The sequence below is a fragment of the Scyliorhinus torazame genome, chromosome 24 (genome assembly GCF_047496885.1).
Source record: "Scyliorhinus torazame isolate Kashiwa2021f chromosome 24, sScyTor2.1, whole genome shotgun sequence".
NCBI classification, from domain to species: Eukaryota; Metazoa; Chordata; class Chondrichthyes; order Carcharhiniformes; family Scyliorhinidae; genus Scyliorhinus; species Scyliorhinus torazame.
The window spans coordinates 45,179,585-45,201,695 of NC_092730.1; the positions used below are offsets into that span (position 1 = coordinate 45,179,585).

A 22,111-nucleotide genomic window follows, 5' to 3' on the forward strand; every position below is an offset into this window, starting at 1 on the left:
AAGACATCACTATTTATTTCCCTTAGTTTCCTAACATCCATGCCTTTCTCTACCGTGAATACCGATGAGAAATATTCATTCAGGATCTCACCCAACTCTTGTGGCTCTACACATAGATGTCCTTGTTGATCCTTAAGAGGCCCGACTCTGTCCCGAGTTACTCTTTTCCCCTTTATGTATCTGTAGAATCTCTTTGGATTCTCCCTTGCATTATTTGCCAAAGCAATTTCATGTCCCCTTTTTGCCCTCCTGATTTCCCTCTTAACTCTATTTCGACAATCTCTATACTCTTCAAGGGATCTACTTGATCCCAGTTGCTTATGTACGTCATATGCCTCCTTCTTCTTTTTGACCAGAGTCTCAATATCTCGAGTCATCCAGGGTTCCCTACTTCTACCAGCCTTGCCCTTCACTCTAAAGGGAATGTGCTTACCCTGCACCCTGGTTAACACATTTTTAAAAGCCTCCCATTTACCAGCCGTCCCTTTGTCTGCCAATAGTCTCCCCCAATCTACGTCTGCAAGTTCCTGTCTGATACCATCAAAATTGGCCTTGCCCCAATTAAGAATTTTAACTCTTGGGCCAGACCTATCATTCTCCATAGCTATCTTAAAACTAATGGAATTATGGTCACTTGTCCCAAAGTGATCCCTCACTAGCACTTCTGTCACTTGCCCTTCCTTATTTCCCAAGACGAGGTCAAGTTTTGCCCCCTCTCTAGTCGGTCCATCCACATACTGAATGAGAAATTCCTCCTGAATACACTCAACAAATTTCCCTCCATCCAAGCCCCTAATGCTATGGCTGTCCCAGTCAATGTTGGGAAAGGTAAAGTCCCCTACTACTACCACCCAATTATTCTTGCAGCTATCTGTAATCTCCTTACATATTTGCTCCTCAATTTCCCGCTGACTATTTGGGGGCCTGTAGTACAGTCCTACCAAGGTGATCTCTCCCTTCTTATTTTTCAGTTCCACCCATATAGACTCAGTGGGCGAACCCTCGGATATATCCCCTCTAATTACTGCCGTGATGTTCTCCCTAATCAAAAACGTCACTCCCCCTCCTCTCTTACCTCCTGTTCTATCCTTTCTATAGCATCTGTACCCCGGAACATTGAGCTGCCAGTCCTGCCCCTCCCTTAGCCATGTTTCAGTCATAGCTATAATATCCCAGTCCCATATGCCCGTCCATGCCCTGAGTTCATCCGCTTTGCCCGTCAGGCCCCTTGCATTGAAATAAATGCAGTTTAATGTCGACCTTCCTTGCTCTCTGCCCTGCTTTCTCTGGTCATGCTTTACACACTCTCCCTTCCTGCCTTTTGTTTCTGTCACCACTGACTTCCTACATCGGTTCCCATCCCCCTGGCACATTAGTTTAAACCCTCCCCAACTGCACTAGCAAACACCCCCCCCGAGAACATTGGTTCCAGTCCCACCCAGATGCAGACCGTCCGATTTGTACAGGTCCCACCTCCCCCAGAATCGGTCCCAATGTCCCAGGAATTTGAAACCCTCCCGCTTGCACCATCTCTCAAGCCACGTATTCATCCTAGCTATCCTGTCATTCCTACTCTGACTATCACGTGGCACTGGTAGCAATCCTGAGATTACTACCTTTGAGGTCCTACTTTTTAGTTTAACTCCTAACTCCCTAAATTCAGCTTGTAGGACCTCATCCCGTTTTTTACCTATATCGTTGGTGCCTATATGCACCACGACAGCTGGCTGTTCACCCTCCCCCTCCAGAATGCCCTGCAGCCGCTCCGAGACATCCTTGACCTTTGCACCAGGGAGGCAACATACCAACCTGGATTCTCATTTGCGTCCGCAGAAACGCCTGCCTATTCCCCTTACAATTGAATCCCCTATCACTATAGCTCTGCCACTCTTTTTCCCGCCCTTCTGTGCAGCAGAGCCAGCCACGGTGCCATGAACCTGGCTGCTGCCACCTTCCCCTGGTGAGCCATCTCCCCCAACAGTTTCCAAAACGGTAAATCTGTTTTGGAGGGAGATGACGGCAGGGCATCCCTGCACTGCCTTCCTACTCTCCCTCTGTCTGTTGGTCACCCATTCCCTATCTGCCTCAGTAATTTTAATCTGCGGTGTGACCAACTCACTGAATGTGCTTTCCACAACTTCCTCAGCATCGCGGATGCTCCAAAGTGAGTCCATCCGCAGCTCCAGAGCCGTCAAGCGGTCAAACAGGAGCTGCAGTTGGACACACTTCTTGCAGATGAAGGAGTCAGGGACACCAGAAGGGTCCCTGACTTGCCACATCTCACAAGAGGAGCATGACACGGGTCTGAGCTCTCCTGCCATGACTTAAACCTGAAGTTAAATATCAACTACACTACACAGCTAAGAGAAAGTCAAAGAGAGAGAAATCACTTACCAGTTACAAGCCAATCACTTACCTGCTGGCTGTGATGTAATTGCTCCAGAGACTCCCTCACAGCTCTGCTTCTCTGCACCTCCTTCAGGTGAGCACCAAATTCCCTTAACTAGTTAATTAATTTACTTAATTAATTTGATTTTTTTTTTTGTCACTCCCCTCTTACCCGAACTCAGCCTTACCCAAACTCAGATACACTCTGTTTGCCTTCAGCACTCCGTTTCTATAGGCACTTCAGCCACACCCTTTGTATCCTTCCTGATTTACAGTCAGCCAATAGGCCTGCTCCCAAAACTGATCTCTCTCCCGAACAGCTGACCTGCAAGGTAAGGAAGTGGTTAATCAGTACTTACCTCACCCACGGCGCGCCCTTTTAAACTGTCCCCTCTGCCTCGCAGCTCCCGCGCTTTTTGAAACTCCCGCGCTGTTTCCAAGGTCCCGGCTCCCTCTCTCTCCCGAACAGCTGACCTGCAAGGTAAGGAAGTGGTTAAGCAGTACTTACCTCACCCACGGCGCGCCCTTTTAAACTGTCCCCTCTGCCTCGCAGCTCCCGCGCTTTTTGAAACTCCCGCGCTGTTTCCAAGGTCCCGGCTCCCTCTCTCTCCCGAACAGCTGACCTGCAAGGTAAGGAAGTGGTTAAGCAGTACTTACCTCACCCACGGCGCGCCCTTTTAAACTGTCCCCTCTGTCTCGCAGCTCCCGCGCTTTTCGAAACTCCCGCGCTGTTTCCAAGGTCCCGGCTCCCTCTCTCTCCCGAACAGCTGACCTGCAAGGTAAGGAAGTGGTTAATCAGTACTTACCTCACCCACGGCGCGCCCTTTTAAACTGTCCCCTCTGCCTCGCAGCTCCCGCGCTTTTTGAAACTCCCGCGCTGTTTCCAAGGTCCGGGCTCTCTCTCTCTCCCGAACAGCTGACCTGCAAGGTAAGGAAGTGGTTAAGCAGTGGATCAGTTAATTTGTTGAAGGCTGCCACAGACAGATTTTTTTTAAATTTAGAGTACCCAAACATTTTTTCCAACTAAGGGGCAATTTTGCAACCAATCCACCGACCCTGCACATCTTTTGGTTGTGGGAGCGAAACGCACCCAAACACAGGGAGAATATGCAAACTCGACGCAGATAGTGACCCAGAGCTGGGATCGAACATGGCCCTTCGGTGCCGTGAGGCAGCTGTATAAACTACTGAACCACCGTGCTGCCCTTGAGACAGATTTTTAATCAGTAAAGGAAAGCAAGGATTATGGGGATAAGGCGGGATACTGGGTTTGAGGATTATATCAGTTCAGACATAACCTCTTTGAATGGTGGAGCAGACACGATTGGCCGAATGGGCCACTTCTGCTCCTCCGTCTTACAGTGTAATGAGATCTTCTGATGAACTTGATTTCACGGCTGGGCGGCCGGTTCTGGAAAGACAAAATCTGCCAGCAGTGCCCCAAATGAAGCTGGCGTCTGTTTTGGAGTTTCTGAAGCCGCAAGTTTTCATGGTGCCAAACTCCTGCCCAAAACTGGTGTCGTGATTTAAATCGATTATCAGACAGAGGATTAGGAATATCGGTATAGAGAATGGTGCAAGAAGATTCACTCCTCAGTGCATTCCAGACCCGAAGCACTCGTTGTGCAAAAGTGCTTCTTTTTCAAACATCACATCTGCTTCCTTTGCAAATCAACGGAAATCTGTGCCCTCTCATTCTTGCTCTTTTTACTCGGGGGAACTGTTTCTCTCTAGTTACTCCGCCTAGCCCCCTCCTGATTTTGAACATCTCCATCATATCTCCTCTCTGCCTTATCCTCTCCAAGGAGAACGTTCCCAATATCTCCAATCTAGCCTCCTAAATGGAATCAATCCTGTAAACCTCTTCTGCACGCTGCCCAATACGTCCACAGCCTTCCAATATTGTGGCTCCCAGAGCTGTGCAAAATATTCCATCTGATGTCTAACTGGTGCCTTGTACAGATTCAGCATAACCTCCTTGCTCTTGTTCTCTTTTCCACTCGTAAATAAGCATAAGATTTGCTTTATTACCTGCTCTCTCCACCTGTCCACCTTCAATGATCTATCCACATACACACCCAGCTCTGTCTGCTCCTTCATCCCATAAATAGTTGAGGGGCAGCACGGTAACATAGTGGTTAGCACTATGGCTTCACAGCGTCGGGTCTCAGGTTCGATTCCCGCTTGGTGTTCTCCGTGGGTTTCGGCTGGGAGCTCCGGTTTCCTCCCACACTCCAAAGATGTGCAGATTAGGTGGATCGGCCATGCTAAATTGCCCTTAGGTTAGATGGGGTTGCTGGGATGTGGGGATAGGGTGGAGGTGTGGGCTTCATGGGGGTGCTCTTTGAAAAACCGGTGCAGATGCTATCGTCCGAATGGCCACCTTCTGCACTGTAAATTGTGTGATTCTATACTTCCCTACCAAAATGCATCATCTCACACGTCTCCAGATTGAAAATCATCTTTTGTTGTTTGAAGTTCTAGACTGTCCGCGTCTCAGTTTTCAAAATTTCCAAGTCTGTACCATCCCCAAATTTGAAACTGTTCCCTGTACACCATGATCTACAAATTGTTATATATCAGGGAAAGCAAATGTTCCAGTAGGAACCCATGTGAAACACTACAAACCTTCTTCCAGTCCGAAAAGTCTCTATTGACCATTATATTCTGTTTCTGATTATTCAAACACATTTATATCCATATTGCTACTGTCCCTTTTATTCCAGGAGCTACACATTTCGCTAATTCTGTGCAGTTTTGGTTTCCTTATTTAGGGAAAGATGTAAATACGTTGGAAACGGTTCAGGAAGGTTTCCTCGATTGGTGGAGAGAATCCTTCGAGACAGGATATACTCCCATTTGGAAGCAAATGGACGTATTAGTGAGAGGCAGCATGGTTTTGTGTCTCACTAACTTGATAGAGTTTTTCGAAGAGGTCACAAAGATGATTGATGCAGGTAGGGCAGTGGATGTTGTCTATATGGACTTCAGTAAGGCCTTTGACAAGGTCCCTTATGGTAGAGTAGTATAAAAGGTGAAGTCACACCGGATCAGGGGTGAGCTGGCAAGGTGGATACAGAACTGGCTAGGTCATAGAAGGCAGAGAGTAGCAATGGAAGGGTGCTTTTCCAATTGGAGGGCTGGGACTAGTGTTGTTCTGCAGGGATCAGTGCTGGGACCTTTGCTGTTTGTAGTGTGTATAAATGATTTGGAGGGAAATGTAACTGGTCTGATTAGCAAGTTTGCAGATGACACAAAGGTTGGGGGAATTGCAGATAGCGACGAGGTCTGTCAGAGGATACAGTAGGATTTAGCCCGTTTGCCGACTTGGGCGGAGAGATGGCAGATGGAGTTTAATCCGGACAAATGTGAGGTAATGCATTTTGGAAGGTCTAATGCAGGTAGGGAATATACAGTATTGAAAGTCAGAGCGATGTATGTCTACAGGTCCAGAGGTCACTGAAAGGGGCAACACAGGTGGAGAAGGTAGTCAGAACGGCATACGGCATGCTTGCCTTCATTGACCGGGGCATTTAGTACAAGAATTGGCAAGTCATGTTGCAGCTGTGTAGAACCTTAGTTAGGCCACACTTGGCGTATCGTGTTCAATTCTGGTCGCCGCACTACCAGAAGGATGTGGAGGCTTTCGAGAGGGTGCAGAAGAGATTTACCAGGATGTTGCCTGTTATGGAGGGCATTAGCTATGAGGAGCGTTTGAATAAACTCGGTTTGTTCTCACTGGAACGACGGACGTTGAGGGGCGACCTGATAGAGGTCTACAAAACTATGAGGGGCATAGACAGAGTGGATAGTCAGAGGCTTTTCCCCAGGGTAGAGGGGTCAATTACTAGGGGGCATAGGTTTAAGGTGCGAGGGGCAAGGTTTGGAGTAGATGTACGAGGCAAATTTTTAACACAAAGGGTAGTGGGTTCCTGGAACTCGCTACCGGAGGAGGTGGTGGAAGCAGGGACGATAGTGATATTTAAGGGGCATCTTGACAAATACATGAATAGGATGGGAATCGAGGGATACGGACCCAGGAAGTGTAGAAGATTTTAATTTAGTCGGGCAGCATGGTCGGCACACGCTTGGAGGGCCGAAGGGCCTCTTCCTGTGCTTTACTTTTCTTTGTTCTTTGTTGGTCTTTGAGCGGATTTGCTATTGAGGAAAGGTGAGACAGACTGCACTTGTTTCCAGTGGAGATGTGAAGTGTGACAGTTGATCAGATTGAAGTACAACAGATTTTGAATGGTCTTGACAAAGTGGACGTTGAATGGATGTCACTGCTTGTGGGTGAGAGCAGAACTACTGGGCAGCGAATAACAAGCAATTAACACGGTTTCGATTCCCGGCCATCGCAATAATGGTTTGATCGGAAGCGTTTGCGTGATTTCGTGGGTTTCACACTGAGGAAACAGAGCTGGAAGAAGAGGCTGGAGGGAGGACTCCGGGTAAAATTCCTCTTCTCTTGTAGTAAATAGTCTGGATGGATTGTTCACATCCGTCCGAGAGTGGAATCTGGGATCTCCGCTCTTATTCTGGTTTATTATTGGATATTGTTAAATATCCTTATTGCCCCTCTGTGGGATATTCCATAAGACCATAAGACATAGGAGTGGAAGTAAGGCCATTCGGCCCATCGAGTCCACTCCGCCATTCAATCATGGCTGATTTCAACTCCATTTACCCGCTCTCCCTCCATAGCCCTTAATTCCTCGAGAAATCAAGAATTTATCAACTTCTGTCTTAAAGACACTCAACATCCCGGCCTCCACCGCCCTCTGTGGCAATGAATTCCACATACCCACCACTCTCTGGCTGAAGAAATTTCTCCTCATCTCTGTTCAATAGTGACTCCCTTTAATTCTAAGGCTGTGCCCCCGGGTCCTAGTCTCCCCTGCTAATGGAAACAACTCCCTTCATCCACCCTATCTAAGCCATTTAATATCTTGTAAGTTTCTGTTAGATCTCCCCTCAACCTCCTAAACTCCAATGAATATAATCCCAGGATTCTCAGACGTTCATCGTATGTTAGGCCTACCATTCCTGGGATCATCCGTGTGAATCTCCGCTGGAACCGCTCCAGTGCCAGTATGTCCTTCCTGAGGTGTGGGGCCCAATATTGCTCACAGTATTCTAAATGGGGCCTAACTAATGCTTTATAAAGCTTCAGAAGTACATCCCTGTTTTTATATTCCAAGCCTCTTGAGATGAATGACAACATTGCATTTGCTTTCTTAATTACGGACTCAACTTGCAAGTTTACCTTTAGAGAATCATGGACTAGGACTCCCAAGTCCCTTTGCACTTCAGAATTATGAATTTTGTCACCGTTTAGAAAATAGTCCACGCCTCTATTCTTTTTTCCAAAGTGCAAGACCTCGCACTTGCCCACGTTGAATTTCATCAGCCATTTCTTGGAGCACTCTGCTAAACTGTCTAGATCTTTCTGCAGCCTCCCCACCTCCTCCATACTACCTGCCCCTCCACCTATCTTCGTATCATCGGCAAACTTAGCCAGAATGCCCTCAGTCCCGTTATCTAGATCGTTAATATATAAAGAGAACAGCTGTGGTCCCAACACTGAAGTTATATTCTTGGAAGTTATTATATAAACTTTTCCTCTTCTCGCTGTTAAAGGATTTTCAAACATTGAAACACTCCTGGTTCTATCTTTACCAAATGCCATGACTGTGTTAATAAAACGTAACCCATTCCAATCAGTGGAGATGTGATGTTGGCACCAATAAAACTCACGCACCACAGCAACAGGACTCTGTTTCCCGCCGAGAGCGTCGATTGAAGAGCTTCCAATTTCGTTACTTTGAACTTCACAGTGATGTAATGCTGTCTGCTTCATTCCCGGGACAATTTTCCGGATCACACTGGAAGCAACACTAATTTACTGAAAAGAAAATGCGGATGTGCTGGGGAAGAGCGACTTGTTTACTTTTGGTGTGAGTGAGAATAAAAATAGCAGAGGATGGTTCCGATACATCGACCTCTGGGTTATGGGCCCAGCACGCTTCCGCTGCGCCACTCTGCTCTTTTGTTCCACCGTGTCCACAATTGCTGTTCTGTGCCAGCCAGATAACTATTCACTGCCTCCATTTTTTCCTTCAATCAAGAACCCACGTGTTGTGAATCTCACTCTGGCAGGACAATAACACGGAACATCAGCACGTCTGTAACAGACAGAGGACAGAGAAAGACACACCGAAAAGCAGGAAGAGACTATCAGGACAAACACACAATGACACACAGAATAGGTGCCGAGCAAACCAGCAAGATATTGAGATAGAACAACTAACTATTTAGTAAAATGTGTTTTCTGTTTTACAATGATAGGCCCCGTTTGTAAATATATATCCTGCTGTGCAATTGTGCTCTCCGTTGTGTAACCGTGCTCTCTGATGTGTAACTGCAAACTCTGATGTGTAACAGTGCTCCCGGCTGTGTAACTCTGCTGTCTGCTGTTTAACTGTGCTCTCTGCTGTGTAACTGCACACTCTGCTGTGTAACTGAGCTCTCTGCTGTGTAACTGTGCTTTCTGCTGTGTAACTGAGCTCTCTGCTGTGTAACTGTGCTTTCTGCTGTGTAACTGAGCTTTCTGCTGTGTAACTGAGCTCTCTGCTGTGTAACTGTGCTCTCTGCTGTGTAACTGTGCTCTATGCAGTGTAACAGAGCTCTCTGCTGTGTAACTGAGCTCTCTGCTGTGTAACTGTGCTTTATGCTGTGTAACTGTGCTCTCTGCTGTGTAACTGTGCTCTCTGCTGTGTAACTGAGCTCTCTGCTGTGTAACTGAGCTCTCTGCTGTGTAACTGAGGTCTTTGCTGTTTAACCGTGCTTTCTGCTATGCAATTGAGCTACCTGATGTGTAACTGCACTCTCTGCTGTGTAACTGTGCACCCTGATGTGTAACTGCACACTCTGCTGTGTAACTGTGCTCTCTGCTGTGTAACTGTGCTCTCTGCTGTGTAACTGTGCTCCCTGCTGTGTAACTGTGCCCTCTGATGTGTAACCGTGCTCTCTCCTATGTTACTGTGATCCCTGCTGTGTAAGTGCACACTCTGCAAGTGCACACTCTGCTGTGTAACTATGCTCTCTGCTGTATAACTGTGCTCCCGGCTGTGTAACTGTGCTCTCTGCTGTGTAACCGTGCTCTCTGCTGTGTAACTGCACACTCTGCTGTGTAACTGTGCTCTCTGCTGTGTAACTGTGCTCCCTGCTGTGTAACTGTGCTCTCTGCTGTGTAACTGCACACTCTGCTGTGTAACTGCATACTCTGCTGTCTAACTGTGCTCCCTGCTGTGTAACTGTGCTCCCTGTTGTGTAACTGTGCTCTCTGCTGTGTAATTGAGCACCCTGCTGTGTAACTGCACACTCTGCTGTGTAACTGTGCTCTCAGCTGTGTAACTGTGCTCTCTGCTATGTAACTATGCACCTTGCTGTTTAACTGCACACTCTGCTGTGTAACTGTGCTCTCTGCTGTGTAACTGTGCTCTCTGCTGTGTAACTGCACACTCTGCTGTGGAACTGCACACCCTGCTGTGTAACTGTGCTCTCTGCTGTGCAATTGAGCTGTCTGATGTGTAACTGCACTCTCTGCTGTGTAACTGCACACTCTGCTGTGTAACTGAGCTCTCTGCTGTGTAACTGTGCTTTCTGCTGTGTAACTGAGCTCTCTGCTGTGTAACTGTGCTTTCTGCTGTGTAACTGAGCTTTCTGCTGTGTAACTGAGCTCTCTGCTGTGTAACTGTGCTCTCTGCTGTGTAACTGTGCTCCCTGCTGTGAAACCGTGCTCTCTGCTGTGTAACTGTGCATTCTGCTCTGTAACTGTGCTCTCTGCTGTGTAACTGCACACTCTGCTGTGTAACTGCACACTCTGCTGTGTAACTGTGCTCCCTGCTGTGTAACTGCACATTGAGCACCCTGCTGTGTAACTGCACATTCTGCTGTGTAACTGTGCTCTCAGCTGTGTAACTGTGCTCTCTGCTGTGTAACTGTGCTCTCTGCTGTGTAATTGAGCACCCTGCTGTGTAACTGCACATTCTGCTGTGTAACTGTGCTCTCAGCTGTGTAACTGTGCTCTCTGCTGTGTAACTATGCACCTTGCTGTGTAACTGCACACTCTGCTGTGTAACTGTGCTCTCTGCTGTGTAACTGTGCTCTCTGCTGTGTAACTGCACACTGTGCTGTGGAACTGCACACTCTGCTGTGGAACTGCACACCCTGCTGTGTAACTGTGCTCTCTGCTGTGCAATTGAGCTGTCTGATGTGTAACTGCACTCTCTGCTGTGTAACTGTGCTCTCTGCTGTGTAACTGTGCTCTCTGCTGTGCAATTGAGCTGTCTGATGTGTAACTGCACTCTCTGCTGTGTAACTGCACACTCTGCTGTGTAACTGAGCTCTCTGCTGTGTAACTGTGCTTTCTGCTGTGTAACTGAGCTCTCTGCTGTGTAACTGTGCTTTCTGCTGTGTAACTGAGCTTTCTGCTGTGTAACTGAGCTCTCTGCTGTGTAACTGTGCTCTCTGCTGTGTAACTGTGCTCCCTGCTGTGAAACCGTGCTCTCTGCTGTGTAACTGTGCTTTCTGCTCTGTAACTGTGCTCTCTGCTGTGTAACTGCACACTCTGCTGTGTAACTGCACACTCTGCTGTGTAACTGTGCTCCCTGCTGTGTAACTGTGCTCCCTGCTGTGTAACTGTGCTCTCTGCTGTGTAATTGAGCACCCTGCTGTGTAACTGCACATTCTGCTGTGTAACTGTGCTCTCAGCTGTGTAACTGTGCTCTCTGCTGTGTAACTATGCACCTTGCTGTGTAACTGCACACTCTGCTGTGTAACTGTGCTCTCTGCTGTGTAACTGTGCTCTCTGCTGTGTAACTGCACACTGTGCTGTGGAACTGCACACTCTGCTGTGGAACTGCACACCCTGCTGTGTAACTGTGCTCTCTGCTGTGCAATTGAGCTGTCTGATGTGTAACTGCACTCTCTGCTGTGTAACTGTGCTCTCTGCTGTATAACTGTGCTCTCTGCTGTGCAATTGAGCTATCTGATGTGTAACTGCACTCTCTGCTGTGTAACTGTGCACCCTGATGTGTAAATGCACACTCTGCTGTGTAACTGTGCTCTCTGCTGTGTAACTGTGCTCTCTGCTGTGCAATTGAGCTATCTGATGTGTAACAGCACTCTCTGCTGTGTAACTGTGCACCTTGATGTGTAAATGCACACTCTGCTGTGTAACTGTGCTCTCTGCTGTGTAACTGTGCTCTCTGCTGTGTAACTGCACACTCTGCTGTGTAACTGTGCTCTCTGCTGTGTAACTGTGCTCTCTGCTGTGTAACTGAGCTCTCTGCTGTGTAACTGTGCTTTCTGCTGTGTAACTGAGCTTTCTGCTGTGTAACTGAGCTCTCTGCTGTGTAACTGTGCTCTCTGCTGTGTAACTGTGCTCTATGCAGTGTAACAGAGCTCTCTGCTGTGTAACTGAGCTCTCTGCTGTGTAACTGTGCTTTATGCTGTGTAACTGTGCTCTCTGCTGTGTAACTGTGCTCTCTGCTGTGTAACTGAGTACTCTGCTGTGTAACTGAGCTCTCTGCTGTGTAACTGAGGTCTTTGCTGTTTAACCGTGCTTTCTGCTATGCAATTGAGCTACCTGATGTGTAACTGCACTCTCTGCTGTGTAACTGTGCACCCTGATGTGTAACTGCACACTCTGCTGTGTAACTGTGCTCTCTGCTGTGTAACTGTGCTCTCTGCTGTGTAACTGTGCTCCCTGCTGTGTAACTGTGCCCTCTGATGTGTAACCGTGCTCTCTCCTATGTTACTGTGATCCCTGCTGTGTAAGTGCACACTCTGCAAGTGCACACTCTGCTGTGTAACTATGCTCTCTGCTGTATAACTGTGCTCCCGGCTGTGTAACTGTGCTCTCTGCTGTGTAACCGTGCTCTCTGCTGTGTAACTGCACACTCTGCTGTGTAACTGTGCTCTCTGCTGTGTAACTGTGCTCCCTGCTGTGTAACTGTGCTCTCTGCTGTGTAACTGCACACTCTGCTGTGTAACTGCATACTCTGCTGTCTAACTGTGCTCCCTGCTGTGTAACTGTGCTCCCTGTTGTGTAACTGTGCTCTCTGCTGTGTAATTGAGCACCCTGCTGTGTAACTGCACACTCTGCTGTGTAACTGTGCTCTCAGCTGTGTAACTGTGCTCTCTGCTATGTAACTATGCACCTTGCTGTTTAACTGCACACTCTGCTGTGTAACTGTGCTCTCTGCTGTGTAACTGTGCTCTCTGCTGTGTAACTGCACACTCTGCTGTGGAACTGCACACCCTGCTGTGTAACTGTGCTCTCTGCTGTGCAATTGAGCTGTCTGATGTGTAACTGCACTCTCTGCTGTGTAACTGCACACTCTGCCGTGTAACTGAGCTCTCTGCTGTGTAACTGTGCTTTCTGCTGTGTAACTGAGCTCTCTGCTGTGTAACTGTGCTTTCTGCTGTGTAACTGAGCTTTCTGCTGTGTAACTGAGCTCTCTGCTGTGTAACTGTGCTCTCTGCTGTGTAACTGTGCTCCCTGCTGTGAAACCGTGCTCTCTGCTGTGTAACTGTGCATTCTGCTCTGTAACTGTGCTCTCTGCTGTGTAACTGCACACTCTGCTGTGTAACTGCACACTCTGCTGTGTAACTGTGCTCCCTGCTGTGTAACTGCACATTGAGCACCCTGCTGTGTAACTGCACATTCTGCTGTGTAACTGTGCTCTCAGCTGTGTAACTGTGCTCTCTGCTGTGTAACTGTGCTCTCTGCTGTGTAATTGAGCACCCTGCTGTGTAACTGCACATTCTGCTGTGTAACTGTGCTCTCAGCTGTGTAACTGTGCTCTCTGCTGTGTAACTATGCATCTTGCTGTGTAACTGCACACTCTGCTGTGTAACTGTGCTCTCTGCTGTGTAACTGTGCTCTCTGCTGTGTAACTGCACACTGTGCTGTGGAACTGCACACTCTGCTGTGGAACTGCACACCCTGCTGTGTAACTGTGCTCTCTGCTGTGCAATTGAGCTGTCTGATGTGTAACTGCACTCTCTGCTGTGTAACTGTGCTCTCTGCTGTGTAACTGTGCTCTCTGCTGTGCAATTGAGCTGTCTGATGTGTAACTGCACTCTCTGCTGTGTAACTGCACACTCTGCTGTGTAACTGAGCTCTCTGCTGTGTAACTGTGCTTTCTGCTGTGTAACTGAGCTCTCTGCTGTGTAACTGTGCTTTCTGCTGTGTAACTGAGCTTTCTGCTGTGTAACTGAGCTCTCTGCTGTGTAACTGTGCTCTCTGCTGTGTAACTGTGCTCCCTGCTGTGAAACCGTGCTCTCTGCTGTGTAACTGTGCTTTCTGCTCTGTAACTGTGCTCTCTGCTGTGTAACTGCACACTCTGCTGTGTAACTGCACACTCTGCTGTGTAACTGTGCTCCCTGCTGTGTAACTGTGCTCCCTGCTGTGTAACTGTGCTCTCTGCTGTGTAATTGAGCACCCTGCTGTGTAACTGCACATTCTGCTGTGTAACTGTGCTCTCAGCTGTGTAACTGTGCTCTCTGCTGTGTAACTATGCACCTTGCTGTGTAACTGCACACTCTGCTGTGTAACTGTGCTCTCTGCTGTGTAACTGTGCTCTCTGCTGTGTAACTGCACACTGTGCTGTGGAACTGCACACTCTGCTGTGGAACTGCACACCCTGCTGTGTAACTGTGCTCTCTGCTGTGCAATTGAGCTGTCTGATGTGTAACTGCACTCTCTGCTGTGTAACTGTGCTCTCTGCTGTATAACTGTGCTCTCTGCTGTGCAATTGAGCTATCTGATGTGTAACTGCACTCTCTGCTGTGTAACTGTGCACCCTGATGTGTAAATGCACACTCTGCTGTGTAACTGTGCTCTCTGCTGTGTAACTGTGCTCTCTGCTGTGCAATTGAGCTATCTGATGTGTAACTGCACTCTCTGCTGTGTAACTGTGCACCTTGATGTGTAAATGCACACTCTGCTGTGTAACTGTGCTCTCTGCTGTGTAACTGTGCTCTCTGCTGTGTAACTGCACACTCTGCTGTGTAACTGTGCTCTCTGCTGTGTAACTGTGCTCTGTGCTGTGTAACTGTGCTCTCTGCTGTGTAACTGTGCTCTCTGCTGTGTAACCGTGCTCTCTGCTGTGTAACTGCGCTCTATGCAGTGTAACTGTGCTCTCTGCTGTGTAACTGTGCTCTCTGCTGTGTAACTGTGCTCTCTGCTGTGTAACTGCACACTCTGCTGTGTAACTGTGCTCTCTGTTGTGTAACTGTGCTCTCTGCAGTGTAACTGTGCTCCCTGCTGTGTAACTGTGCCCTCTGATGTGTAACCGTGCTCTCTCCTATGTTACTGTGATCCCTGCTGTGTAAGTGCACACTCTGCAAGTGCACACTCTGCTGTGTAACTATGCTCTCTGCTGTATAACTGTGCTCCCGGCTGTGTAACTGTGCTCTCTGCTGTGTAACCGTGCTCTCTGCTGTGTAACTGCACACTCTGCTGTGCAACTGTGCTCTCTGCTGTGTAACTGTGCTCCCTGCTGTGTAACTGTGCTCTCTGCTGTGTAACTGCACACTCTGCTGTGTAACTGCATACTCTGCTGTCTAACTGTGCTCCCTGCTGTGTAACTGTGCTCCCTGTTGTGTAACTGTGCTCTCTGCTGTGTAATTGAGCACCCTGCTGTTTAACTGCACACTCTGCTGTGTAACTGTGCTCTCAGCTGTGTAACTGTGCTCTCTGCTATGTAACTATGCACCTTGCTGTGTAACTGCACACTCTGCTGTGTAACTGTGCTCTCTGCTGTGTAACTGTGCTCTCTGCTGTGTAACTGCACACTCTGCTGTGGAACTGCACACCCTGCTGTGTAACTGTGCTCTCTGCTGTGCAATTGAGCTGTCTGATGTGTAACTGCACTCTCTGCTGTGTAACTGCACACTCTGCTGTTTAACTGAGCTCTCTGCTGTGTAACTGTGCTTTCTGCTGTGTAACTGAGCTCTCTGCTGTGTAACTGTGCTTTCTGCTGTGTAACTGAGCTTTCTGCTGTGTAACTGAGCTCTCTGCTGTGTAACTGTGCTCTCTGCTGTGTAACTGTGCTCCCTGCTGTGAAACCGTGCTCTCTGCTGTGTAACTGTGCATTCTGCTCTGTAACTGTGCTCTCTGCTGTGTAACTGCACACTCTGCTGTGTAACTGCACACTCTGCTGTGTAACTGTGCTCCCTGCTGTGTAACTGCACATTGAGCACCCTGCTGTGTAACTGCACATTCTGCTGTGTAACTGTGCTCTCAGCTGTGTAACTGTGCTCTCTGCTGTGTAACTGTGCTCTCTGCTGTGTAATTGAGCACCCTGCTGTGTAACTGCACATTCTGCTGTGTAACTGTGCTCTCAGCTGTGTAACTGTGCTCTCTGCTGTGTAACTATGCACCTTGCTGTGTAACTGCACACTCTGCTGTGTAACTGTGCTCTCTGCTGTGTAACTGTGCTCTCTGCTGTGTAACTGCACACTGTGCTGTGGAACTGCACACTCTGCTGTGGAACTGCACACCCTGCTGTGTAACTGTGCTCTCTGCTGTGCAATTGAGCTGTCTGATGTGTAACTGCACTCTCTGCTGTGTAACTGTGCTCTCTGTTGTGTAACTGTGCTCTCTGCTGTGCAATTGAGCTGTCTGATGTGTAACTGCACACTCTGCTGTGTAACTGAGCTCTCTGCTGTGTAACTGTGCTTTCTGCTGTGTAACTGAGCTCTCTGCTGTGTAACTGTGCTTTCTGCTGTGTAACTGAGCTTTCTGCTGTGTAACTGAGCTCTCTGCTGTGTAACTGTGCTCTCTGCTGTGTAACTGTGCTCCCTGCTGTGAAACCGTGCTCTCTGCTGTGTAACTGTGCTTTCTGCTCTGTAACTGTGCTCTCTGCTGTGTAACTGCACACTCTGCTGTGTAACTGCACACTCTGCTGTGTAACTGTGCTCCCTGCTGTGTAACTGTGCTCCCTGCTGTGTAACTGTGCTCTCTGCTGTGTAATTGAGCACCCTGCTGTGTAACTGCATATTCTGCTGTGTAACTGTGCTCTCAGCTGTGTAACTGTGCTCTCTGCTGTGTAACTATGCACCTTGCTGTGTAACTGCACACTCTGCTGTGCAACTGTGCTCTCTGCTGTGTAACTGTGCTCTCTGCTGTGTAACTGCACACTGTGCTGTGGAACTGCACACTCTGCTGTGGAACTGCACACCCTGCTGTGTAACTGTGCTCTCTGCTGTGCAATTGAGCTGTCTGATGTGTAACTGCACTCTCTGCTGTGTAACTGTGCTCTCTGCTGTATAACTGTGCTCTCTGCTGTGCAATTGAGCTATCTGATGTGTAACTGCACTCTCTGCTGTGTAACTGTGCACCCTGATGTGTAAATGCACACTCTGCTGTGTAACTGTGCTCTCTGCTGTGTAACTGTGCTCTCTGCTGTGCAATTGAGCTATCTGATGTGTAACTGCACTCTCTGCTGTGTAACTGTGCACCTTGATGTGTAAATGCACACTCTGCTGTGTAACTGTGCTCTCTGCTGTGTAACTGTGCTCTCTGCTGTGTAACTGCACACTCTGCTGTGTAACTGTGCTCTCTGCTGTGTAACTGTGCTCTCTGCTGTGTAACTGTGCTCTCTGCTGTGTAACTGTGCTCTCTGCTGTGTAACCGTGCTCTCTGCTGTGTAACTGCGCTCTATGCAGTGTAACTGTGCTCTCTGCTGTGTAACTGTGCTCTCTGCTGTGTAACTGTGCTCTCTGCTGTGTAACTGCACACTCTGCTGTGTAACTGTGCTCTCTGTTGTGTAACTGTGCTCTCTGCTGTGTAACTGTGCTCTCTGCTGTGTAACGGTGCTCTCTGCTGTGTAGCTGCGCTCTCTGCTGTTTAACCGTGCTTTCTGCTGTGCAATTGAGCTTTCTGCTGTGCAATTGAGCTACCTGATGTGTAACTGCATTCTCTGCTGTGTAACTGTGCACCCTGATGTGTAACTGCACACTCTGCTGTGTAACTGTGCTATCTGCTGTGTAACTGTGCTCTCTGCTGTGTAACTGTGCTCCCTGCTGTGTAACTGTGCCCTCTGATGTGTAACCGTGCTCTCTCCTCAGTCCCGTTATCTAGATCGTTAATATATAAACACACAATGACACAAACACACAATGACACACAGAATAGGTGCCGAGCAAACCAGCAAGATATTGAGATAGAAAAACTAACTATTTAGTAAAATGTGTTTTCTGTTTTTGTGCTCCCTGCTGTGTAACCGTGCTCCCTGCTGTGTAACCGTGCTCCTGCTGTGAAACCGTGCTCTCTGCTGTGTAACTGTGCTTTCTGCTGTGTAACTGTGCTCCCTGCTGTGTAACTGTGCTCTCTGCTGTGTAATTGTGATCCCGGCTGTTTAACTGAGCTCTCTGCTGTTTAACTGAGCTCTCTGCTGTGTAACTGTGCATCCTGCTGTGTAACCGTGCTCTCTGCTGTGTAACTGTGCTTTCTGCTGTGTAACTGTGCTCCCTGCTGTGTAACTGTGCTCCCTGCTGTGTAACTGTGCTCTCTGCTGTGTAATTGTGCTCCCGGCTGTTTAACTGAGCTCTCTGCTGTCTAACTGAGCTCTCTGCTGTGTAACTGTGCTCTCTGCTGTGTAACTGTGCTCTCTGCTGTGTAACTGTGCTCCCTGCTGTGAAACCGTGCTCTCTGCTGTGTAACTGTGCTTTCTGCTGTATAACTGTGCTCCCTGCTGTGTAACTGTGCTCTCTGCTGTGTAACTGTGCTCTCTGCTGTGTAACTGTGCTCCCTGCTGTGAAACTGTGCTCTCTGCTGTGTAACTGCACACTCTGCTGTGTAACCGTGCTCCCTGCTGTGTAACTGTGCTCCCTGCTGTGAAACCGTGCTCTCTGCTGTGTAACTGTGCTTTCTGCTGTGTAACTGTGCTCCCTGCTGTGTAACTGTGCCCTCTGATGTGTAACCGTGCTCTCTCCTGTGTTACTGTGATCCCTGCTGTGTAAGTGCACACTCTGCAAGTGCACACTCTGCTGTGTAACTATGCTCTCTGCTGTATAACTGTGCTCCCGGCTGTGTAACTGTGCTCTCTGCTGTGTAACCGTGCTCTCTGCTGTGTAACTGCACACTCTGCTGTGTAACTGTGCTCTCTGCTGTGTAACTGTGCTCCCTGCTGTGTAACTGTGCTCTCTGCTGTGTAACTGCACACTCTGCTGTGTAACTGCATACTCTGCTGTCTAACTGTGCTCCCTGCTGTGTAACTGTGCTCCCTGTTGTGTAACTGTGCTCTCTGCTGTGTAATTGAGCACCCTGCTGTGTAACTGCACACTCTGCTGTGTAACTGTGCTCTCAGCTGTGTAACTGTGCTCTCTGCTGTGTAACTATGCACCTTGCTGTGTAACTGCACACTCTGCTGTGTAACTGTGCTCTCTGCTGTGTAACTGTGCTCTCTGCTGTGTAACTGCACACTCTGCTGTGGAACTGCACACCCTGCTGTGTAACTGTGCTCTCTGCTGTGCAATTGAGCTGTCTGATGTGTAACTGCACTCTCTGCTGTGTAACTGCACACTCTGCTGTGTAACTGAGCTCTCTGCTGTGTAACTGTGCTTTCTGCTGTGTAACTGAGCTCTCTGCTGTGTAACTGTGCTTTCTGCTGTGTAACTGAGCTTTCTGCTGTGTAACTGAGCTCTCTGCTGTGTAACTGTGCTCTCTGCTGTGTAACTGTGCTCCCTGCTGTGAAACCGTGCTCTCTGCTGTGTAACTGTGCATTCTGCTCTGTAACTGTGCTCTCTGCTGTGTAACTGCACACTCTGCTGTGTAACTGCACACTCTGCTGTGTAACTGTGCTCTCTGCTGTGTAACTGCACATTGAGCACCCTGCTGTGTAACTGCACATTCTGCTGTGTAACTGTGCTCTCAGCTGTGTAACTGTGCTCTCTGCTGTGTAACTGTGCTCTCTGCTGTGTAATTGAGCACCCTGCTGTGTAACTGCACATTCTGCTGTGTAACTGTGCTCTCAGCTGTGTAACTGTGCTCTCTGCTGTGTAACTATGCACCTTGCTGTGTAACTGCACACTCTGCTGTGTAACTGTGCTCTCTGCTGTGTAACTGTGCTCTCTGCTGTGTAACTGCACACTGTGCTGTGGAACTGCACACTCTGCTGTGGAACTGCACACCCTGCTGTGTAACTGTGCTCTCTGCTGTGCAATTGAGCTGTCTGATGTGTAACTGCACTCTCTGCTGTGTAACTGTGCTCTCTGCTGTGTAACTGTGCTCTCTGCTGTGCAATTGAGCTGTCTGATGTGTAACTGCACTCTCTGCTGTGTAACTGCACACTCTGCTGTGTAACTGAGCTCTCTGCTGTGTAACTGTGCTTTCTGCTGTGTAACTGAGCTCTCTGCTGTGTAACTGTGCTTTCTGCTGTGAAACCGTGCTCTCTGCTGTGTAACTGCACACTCTGCTGTGTAACCGTGCTCCCTGCTGTGTAACTGTGCTCCCTGCTGTGAAACCGTGCTCTCTGCTGTCTAACTGAGCTCTCTGCTGTGTAACTGTGCATCCTGCTGTGTAACTGTGCTCTGTGCTCTTTCACTGTTCTCTCTCTGTCCTGGAACCGTGACTCTGCCGGGGACAGATCTTCACTGTGGTTGTGTCAAACCATTCCCTGTTGTGTAAATGTGTTCCCAGTTGTGGAAATATGATCCGTCTGAAGCAGAACCTTTCTCCGCCATTACTGAGACTAAATTTTAATTCTAGATTTATTAAATCTTGTCAGGAAAGGTGAGTTCAGGCCTCTGGATTCCCAGTCCAGCGACATAACCTTCTGTTCCTGTTATCAAAACAGTTCGTTCATCTCAACATTCTCAATACTGAGAAGTCGTGGCGCCAAATCTAATGTTTTTTTTCCCACGCAGATTCAATCCCTACTCATCGAATGACTGGGACACCGTTCATCGCATTACTGCAATCCCGCGTGTCTGGTTTTACAATGCTTTCTATAGAACGAATTGGCAGTACATATATAAGCTGCGATGGCCGAGTGGTTAAGGCGTTGGACTCGAAATCCAATGGGGTTTCCCCGCGTAGGTTCGAATCCTACTCGCAGCGAAATAATGGCAATATTGGAGCCATTTGTTCGAAAAATGCGGTGTTGTTTTCATCATTCAATGTTTTCTGTTGAAATGTCATTACATAAGAATCTTCTTGTGCCCTGAAGCTGTGTTTCTCATTCTGCTTTCGCTCTGAATTTTCTGATTTGTCAGGACAAGATCACCACTTCAGTAACGTTCATATTAACTTCATCAGGAACCAGAATTGTGAAAATTCACAAAGCAATGTGAAATTTATTTTTGTCACATCTTTTGCCAGAATTTATCATATGTCAGAATTTTTAATGTCTCTTATTGTGAAACTGACCAGCCGAACTGAAAGTTCTAAATAAAGCAGCGCAACAAATTGAAGGCTTGTCAACAGCCGGGAAGGGAGCAATGCTCCCCATATACCGTCACTGCCGACTCACCATGGCCCAACTATTGTTTATCTTCACTTTGCATTTGCTTGAGAAACTGTTTTTAATCATTCTTACAATGTTTATGTTATTTCACTCCAATTTAAGAATGTTCCGAAAGTGTCCGTGTCACACGGCTCCCGTTCAGCCAGGAGATGGCACCAGTCCACAATACATTTATTGATGCTATTTATTTCTGATGTTCTGTGTGTAACAACAATCGCTTACTGTCACAAGTCGGCTTCAGTGAAGTTACTGTGAAAAGCCACTTTCCGGCGCCTGTTTCGGCAGGCCGTACGGAACCATTACATAGGACTCTTACTGCGGTCTGAGACCTCAACTCGTTCTTGTGTCCCGATGCTGCCGTTTGTAACCTGCTTAAATCATCACTTTTATTAATTAGTCATCATTTTGTAAGTAACCTAGGTGCTAATTTCACCAGGTACCAGGAGTGTCCATAACACAGTTTGTAAACTGAAATGTACTTGTCTCATTTTTTTGGCCCGGATAACCCAGCTGTTTACTATTGTTTCTAACTGAGAACTCATGTGTTCTAAAAACATTTGTACTGAAAAAGAATGAAGCTCGATTTTAAGAAAGAAGCGCACAAATGAAGATTATTTTGTGTATTGTATTTGAGGAGTGTCCAAATTTAAAATGCTCATGAATGAAAGTGTCTTTGCCGAACGCCTCCCGTTCAGCCAGGAGATGGCACCAGTCCACAATAAATGTATTTATGCAGTTTATTTCCAATGTTATGAATCATTACATAGGGCTCTTACTCTGGCCTGAGAGCTTACCTTGTCTCTGTGTCCTGAGGCTGCCATCTTCACCCTGTTTAAGCAATCATAGAATACTTCTTGTGCAGAAGGAGGACATTCGGCCCATCGAGTCTGCACTGATCACCCCAAGGAGCACCCAACCTACGGCCCATACCCACGTAAACGTTTGGACACAAAGGGCCAATTTAACATGGCCAATCCATCTAAACTGGACATCTTCGGACAGTGGAGGAAACTCACGCAGACACGGGAAGAACGTGCAAGACTGGAACCCAAGGCTGGAATTGACCCCGGGTCCCTGAGTGTTAACCACGGTGACACCCAAAAGCCGACTCTGGTGGGATTTGAACCTACCGCCTCATGGCCACGAATTGCATGTTTTTGTATTAGTCGTCATAATGTAAG

The 22,111-nt window shown here is 47.9% G+C and overlaps 1 non-coding gene across 1 annotated transcript; it reads left to right on the top strand.

The window, feature by feature from the left end:
- Positions 1 to 20,442: 20,442 nt before the first annotated feature.
- Positions 20,443 to 20,524, top strand: trnas-cga (transfer RNA serine (anticodon CGA)). The gene has a single exon. It is a non-coding gene; the product is annotated as a tRNA-Ser (tRNA).
- The last annotated feature ends 1,587 nt before the right edge of the window (positions 20,525 to 22,111 follow it).